We start from the raw sequence: 8,070 nt of genomic DNA on the forward strand, positions 1-8,070 counted from the left end.
TTCTCAAGTTTTGCCTGACAAGCCTTCTGTTGCACCACAAGCACACTGCCCAGCCATCTAATAGAGCAAATGGTCTTTCTCGGATGAGTAAAGGCTTGGAGGACAGGTGCTGAGCTCTCGCGGTTTTGTTGGAGATGAAGCCAGGGCTATCCTCCAAGAGCTGGGGAAACTGGCTACCCTTTGAATGGTGTGAAGCATTGCCTCACCAAAGCATCTAAGTGCCAGCTCAGGCATTGTCCTTGAAACACCTTCTTGACCATGTGCAAAGCAAACAGTGCCTGAAGAGGGAGGAGATGTATTAATCAGATGAAGCTACCAACTCTAGACCCAGTTAATTCCATGAATCACCTTCGCTTACACCCCTTTACATCCAGCCAAGAAAATGTGGGCAACACACAGAGAGAGCTTTGGAGAAAGTCAGCTGCTGGGCCACCAGAACCACCATCCTGCCATGCCGCCTTGGTATCCCTTGAAGATCTGCTTCCCTAGCACTAATTAAGTGTGAGCAGACTCAATGCCCACGACAAATGTACTTAAGCCAGCGTTAGACTGCACACTTCTGGTGCAGATAACAGTTGGGTGGTAGCAGCATGGTATGCACACCAGGAAAATGTACTCTTTTTCTGCATGGTTTCACAGCCTCTAATGAACTACATATTGCCACAGTTTACACCAGCACCAGTCCCCAAGCTAGCTAGTTTAAAGCAAGCAGGGTACAAACACAGTGAAGTTAAAGAGACCACCATTTCAACATAGCCTTCAGTTTGTAAGGTCTAAGCAGATGGCAGAGGGAGATGTATCTTGCCAAAATCAGACAGAACTGTGTTGCTAACAACTCTACACCAGCAAGAATCACCTGCTGAGGCGTGGGCAGCTGAGAAACTTCTCCCTTTCCAGTGGGTCTTGCGAGGCCACCTTACTTTCTGAAGGAAGTTTGGCTGCATTCATGGCTGGCTTCCCCCAGAGACCAGAGCTATTCTCCTGCCACTGTAAGCAGTGACCAGCTTTGGAAATATTACTACACATAGTGCCCTCCTTCATGGTCTTCAGTAGGGTTAATCATGAAGTAACTGAATGAATTAGATTTTGAATCCAAATAATCTCTGGGACTTTTTTTGTGGGACATTTTGTGGCACCTGATTATTTTCACTGGGACCACAAACAGAAAGGCTTCCTTATGTGTAAACTTCCTGTTTCCATCAATAACTGAGTGCCCTATAAACACTGTGCTAAAAGTTTTTTTCAAAATTTTCTTATTCTAGAAATGGATCTAAGCTGCCTCTTAATTTCTCCCCTCCACAGACCAAATTATGCACAGGCCAATCCTGTCAGAAGATGCCAGAAGAAAAGCTGGAAGCTGCAGCAGAGTGTTATACTCGTGGTCACCCCAGAAGCTAGAACAGAGAGACGTCATGTCAAAGGCTTTCTTTTCATTACAACATCAACACCCCTGCAAAATATTTATATTCATATACAGGCCATAGTTCCTGTAACAGTCACTGCGTGCAGAGAGCTAACAGAGAATAGAGGGGAATGCAGGAAGATGGACAGCAAAACGATACCTGGTTCCACTTAGCTCAGTATCCCATCTCTAACAAAGCAAAGCAGAAAATACTTAGGTGAAGAATAGAATTAATAGAGAAATGTCTTACGGTCATACGCCTGATAAACCCTGTCAGGTACGGAAATCTGGAGATTTTGTGAGGGCGCAGCTGTACAGGCATTACATCTTCAAAACTTCGTGGTGAAGTTTTTGGTCTTAGATCCACCTCACTATCCTCCTGCATTTTGTTGGCAAACTATTGCTCCTGACAAGCAGAATGAAGCAGGGGCATTTTGTCTGTCTGGGTTTTTTTAAACATCCTTTGCCAAAGCTCTGAGTCCCTTGATAAAGATACCGTACAGCATATTGTAGAAACACTTAGAAAACCGAGGAAAGATTTCATTGGCATTCTTGACCATTGCAATATGTCAGCATCTGAGTGCATTTGGGGTACTGGACTATTTACAGTTGATTTAGTATAATAAATCAAAGCTGACTGTTTTTCTAATTTGCCATGTCTTACAGCTAGTAGTCTTACAGATCGATTTAATTCTTTGTTGCTTAAGTAGAAATGCACACACACAATTTCAATCAACAGCACGAGTCAGACTGTGAACACTCCAAATGCTATCTTTTCGTAGAAACTAAAAACTCCAACACTTACCATTAACACTTCAATAGACATGATGGGAAAAGATTTCAGGAAACAACCACTCATGAGCTGTTCTTCAGGGAAAGGATTGCAAATTTGGAAGTTATAAAGGAATGTTACCATCAACATGGCTTTTGCCCCCTACAGTCCTACTTTGTCATTTCAGTAAGGACAGAAAGTTTACTACTACTCTTTTCTACTGTCTTTAGAACATTAAATATGCAATCAATTAAAAAAAAGAAAAAAGAAAAAACTCTATAAAGATACTGCCTTGTGTTAAATCCTGTCCATCGGTCCAGTTAGATGTTTTCATGAAGTTTCAGAAACAACAGACAGAAAATTGAAAAGGTTCCTCCTTGCCCTTCTCATTGTATGGCATAATCTCAACAGAACAAAGTGATGCACTCAACACCATATATTTATTGTAACCAAAGTGCAGCCAGCCAGCTCCAAAAGCCACACAAAACAGATCATTTTCAGCCATGATTCTAATAACTTTAAAAAAAAAAAAAAGAAAGAAGAAAGAAGAAAGAGAAAAAGGAAAAAATGCCTTTTCTATTACATTGCTCCCATTTCACTAATACACTGCAATTCCAGGAAGAGACATATCTTGATGAAAATGTATGCCACCACAAATATCTCATACAGCACTGCAATTGCACACTTGCACACCAAATTGCTCTGCTGGAAAACAAAACAAAACAGCCTCATACACTGCAGGGCAGGAAATCAGTAAGGACAGAATACCTAGTTAGAACCAGACAGGTTTTCTACAAGCAAATGAAATTTCAGTGTCCAAGGAGAAACTGGGACAGCATTTTGGATTAAGCACTTCTTATTCAGAACAATAATCTTTAGCAAACAAGGACAAGAGCCAGCCAAGATCTTGGTTGTATGCCCAGCCTGAAAGACAATACTATTCAGATTTCCTGTGGCCCATTGTAACTTGTCAGGTCTTTTACTTCTTACTAATTTGGAAGAAAGTTGCATCTTGAAAAATTATTGACATTACTTCCTGGAGTATCTGGATTCTCTCTCTGCATGGGATCAGCCTCAAAATCATGAACCAGTGCTTGAGGGACTGATCTGCCAAATTTTTGAGTTCTTTGTATTTACATATCTCACAGAGAACATTCAAGATCCCTTAAGGATAAAGAGTCAGCTTAGGAGAGGCACTAGCAGGGTTAGGAGCAAGATGCAACATAACTTTAGGGCACAGCTCAAGCATCTACTTTAAGGCAGGCAGAGGACCTTCCCTCAGTCTCCAGACAAGAAAGTGAGATGTGCATGAAACGAAAGTCAAGGAATTTAAATGAAAGTCATAAAGCTTTAAGTAAAAATAGGTACATCGACATATCGATAAAAGTCCCCACCATGTGAATATCCCTGTTCAGAGCAGGCATATTTAATACAAATGTCCATTCTGTTCCTGGTGATTTTTTGCAGCCTGACTCTTGGTTAAAACAGGATTGCAGAGATGAATCATCCCTGGCACCCCACAATTACTTCCTTAATCCCTGTTGTTTTTAACTTTTGTACTAGAAATGCAATCAATGCCTAGAACATCAGGAAAACTTCTGCTACGCTCAGCGCTATATGCAGCAGAAGAAAACATGATCCAAACCTGGCAAATTTCTTGGATTTCTTATGACCTCATTTTACCTCTGTTATATAATGTCTCACCGAAGTTGTTAATACTGCAGAAGTTTTGCCGGAAGCATAATTTGGTTTGCAGAACGTACAATAGAAGTGATAATGGGCATGTAGGGCTGAAACTAGCTTCATGTTCTCATCTCAGTCTGAAATTTAGAGACTAGCTTGTTGTGTAAGCAAACATTTCAGATCTGATCAGCAAGAAGCAATGAACAGGGTGCCTCCAAGGTCTTTTAAATTCCTTTTTAGAAACAATGGCATTTTTGCCTCTTACTTTGATCCCTGCAAATGTATATATCTATGTAAGGTACTTGGAGAAAAGGGTAATTTTGAACATCTTACAGGCTCAAAGTGAGCAGTCAGAATGTCAAATGGCTACTATTTTCACCTGTGACATTAGGCATGAAAGTATTAAAGCTGTATTCTCAATAGCAATTAGACCCCTAGGGAGAAATTCAAGTGCCTAAACATAGAGATCCAGTGCCAGCTTATACCCCCTAAGGTATAAAATAAGACATCTATGCACAACTGGAAGATGACCTATGATGTACGGCAGTCCTGTTCCCTTTTGAAGCAGCAGCTGAAGACCACAGAAGACATCCTAAAGCAAATCAAATGCCATCACACAGTTATCATTAGGCAATTGAATCCTTCCTCTAAAGTCTATGGTCAAAGAAACTTAGAAAGTGATTAAGCTCACCCTAAAACAGTCACCAGATAAACTGATTCAGCCTCTAGTAACTGCCTCTCTTTTGGTTGTAACGGGAGCTTAAATCCTTGGACCTCTACATGCGATGTGTTCACTAACACCTAAATGTAAATGTCTCAATCTGGAAATGAATTCCATTCTCAAACTGAAATTCATCTCATCTTAGGTATTTACATTGCCTATATCTACATATGGGCAGCTCGTCAGCAAAGGGAAAAAAAACAGGCACTTTTAGAAAGAAATCCCGCTGACCCATTTTTCTACATCCACTTTACACTGAAATGAGTCATACCCTTTCTCTCCATAAACTAGCAGGGGAACTTGATGCTTAGCTCAGCTGCAGACTTCTTAAAGATGGATGAGAAATCCCACTTCTACAAAAGCCGATGGAGATCAAGAATTAGATATCTACATCTCAGAAAGATCACTAAACAGCTACACACACCTAATTTATGTTACTAAACCTCACTGCTCACCAAAATACAACTGCAAACAATCCTATTAAAGGGAACAGACTTTTCAATGGTACACACATCAAACAAAAACCTATGGCTAGGCATCTAAGTCCAGCTTTGACCTACAGACTGTATGCCTCAAACAGAAAAATAAATCACAAGATCTAAACATGGACCTAAAATTTTGATGTAGAGGCTCCATGCATGAACCTCAGGTCAGTCACTATCGGTAATTTTACATGGATTTTCATTTTTTCATCTTTTACTAGTATGGTCTACTAATTTCTAATTCCTGAAAAGGAAAGGCAAAATGACAGAAAATAAAAGAAAAGAAAACAAAATAAACAAACACAAAAATCCACCCAAGTGCAGTAGAAATCGTACCAGTGAAACTAAGCCTTGTCCACTCACAAGTAGAAATACTATTGCATTGCAGCTTAACTCCCAATTTAGGAATTACATTTTCTGGCTAACAAAGTTTCCACTGCTGTACTGTCTGCTTCAAATCTATTTCCAGTGTTGTTGGTACAAAAGAGCTCCTTTCTCCAGCTCACAGAGGGAAATGAAATATATGCATGCTGGAGAGCTCTTTGGAGCTCCTCTGGGTTAAAGAGATGTGAATTATTGTTAGAACAAAGTAGCAGAGCAGCCAGCCACTTCTTCCCAAGGAATGATGGCCTGTCATTCTGAACAAGAAAATACACAGGCTTATTTTCTCCGACTCAAGTTATCCTCATTGGCATCAGTTTTCAGGGCTTCACAAGATTCCTCTCTTATAAAAAGCTTAAAAGGTATATATAAAAAAGTGTGATATGAAGGGGCAAAGCTTCAACAAGGTCTTAAGAATTTTAATCATAATCTTGTACTTGTATTGAACAAAAATTCATCAGGGATTTCTGATTTCATCCTCCTATTAACAGCCAGACATCTGTGAAATGTAATTCTCACACAGCACTGAGAATCGGGAAAACAGAACACACGACTACGGCAGGCACACGATTTCATCGGGCTGTAAATAGCAAATTGTGAAGTGTTCTGTTCTTCTGCATTTGAATAAATATCACTATGAAACAGATGAAGACAGGCAACCCAAACTATTTACAACTTCTGTTGTAAGGAAAAAGCAGTTGCGTTTCCATAATGTTCTGATTGCGGAGACAGAAGATGGCAAAGCTTTTCCAGAGTTTGTGGTTCGTGCTTGAGAACAGCCAAGCAGTACACAGTGCCCTGGGTAGTAATAAACTGTGGGCCAGAATATACACCCAGCCCAAAATCACATCCTGGTCCAGCAAAGGAGAACCAGTGCTGGCTGAGTCACCTGGTCCTGTTTGCAGGATCTAACTCTGTTGCAGGATGAGCATGTTTTGAGCTGCTCCAACACTTCTTACTTTGTGTTTATATGCAGAAACACGCCATCTGTGTGTCTTCTGAGATATAATCTTGGCAGCAAAGACAACATTACACACAGAGCAATAGCCCAGTGATTCCTGGAATATATTGATTGCAATAAGAGTAACAATGTTGGGTAAAATTCTAGTCACTCTGGCGTCAACAGAGTGGGTTCCTACTCTATGGGAGTTAAACACCTATTTGGGACTATCAGAAACAGGAGAAAATAAAAAGCACTATTTCTCTCTTTCTACTCAATGGTTGCATCTATGGTCACAGTTAACATTTTATCAACAGCAACTCTGTGAGCACAAAAGAATTCTAATTTGGGGATCTAGATCCTCACATAAATTTGACACGGATCATCTGAAATATCAAGTGAACTCTGATGCCATATCTGTTAAATTCAAAAGTAGCTTCAGTTTTGCAGGCTAAATAATACATTTAACATTGTACCTCCTTGCATTTCTTTGTTTCAGATAAAGCGACTTGCAATAATTTGTGTGGGAATGGCTTCTTTTTTTGTTTGCTCTTCAGGATGGTGAAAGACATGTTTCCACTTGTGTGGTCAAAGTGGCAACATACACATCCAAAGGATGCAAGTATATTGAGATCTATTCATTGCACATAGTCTTATTTCATGCATGTGTTAAGCCATAGAAATTGTCTACTCCTATGGAAGTAAAAAATAACTTACATTCTATACATCACTTGTGAAACATTCAGAATTTAGCCATCAGTGAAACTTTCCCCCCAAAAGGTCCTGTTCCCATCCAAAGCAATAATCTGGCTGTTCTGATAATTTTTGCATATGTCTCCATGTCACTGTATATCAGGGTATACAAGTGACTCTGAAAATTACAAAAAGTGCTCTCACGAATCTATCAAGCTGAATGGGTTTGTGAGCTGATACTGTACAAAGAACATTAATTATCAAACAGCAGGAAATTTGAACAACAAAATTTGGAATATTTATCATAGCCAAGTGCTCAGCTAGTGTATATCTGCATAGTTTGACTGAGATCAAGGAGTTTTCTTTGCCTACTTATATGATGGGAGGATATTCCCCACTATATCTTTAAAATATCTTGTTCTTCTGTACTCTTTTATAATAAGCCATTATTTCGGCAGCCAAGGCTTCTGAAAAACATGATTTCTGTGTCAGAGGGATAAAAATATCCCTGACACAATGCTGGATTTCATTTAGCAAAGCATCAGAACATTCACAATTTGAGCTGGAATTTATTATTGATCCTTTCAGCTCAATGCAAATTTAAAATTGTTCTCTGGAACAAATAATATGCTTTTGTCAGCTGAATCCTTACAGCAGCATTAAGAAAAGATCAAAACAGTCCTAAAATTAGCCACAGGATTTTGTAATATTTCATGGATCCATCATTAGACATATAGATGAGATAAGGGGCAAGGATCTGTTTTAGATAAAAATTTGTAAAACTTGTACTTTCTTCCTTTTAGTTTGTGTTTTTATGATATGATTGTAATTTCTGTTCTGAAAGCACCAGGCTGAGACGGGAGACCCATTTTAATAAGCCCTGTAGACAAACAGTAACAATACGTAATTAACCCCTGCAACTTACTAAAACACTGATTTAATTCTGAAACAGCCCTTTATGAAGAAAAATCAATTTGATTCAGCTTCTATTTTATC

The sequence above is a fragment of the Dromaius novaehollandiae genome, chromosome 2 (genome assembly GCF_036370855.1).
Source record: "Dromaius novaehollandiae isolate bDroNov1 chromosome 2, bDroNov1.hap1, whole genome shotgun sequence".
Lineage (NCBI taxonomy): Eukaryota > Metazoa > Chordata > Aves > Casuariiformes > Dromaiidae > Dromaius > Dromaius novaehollandiae.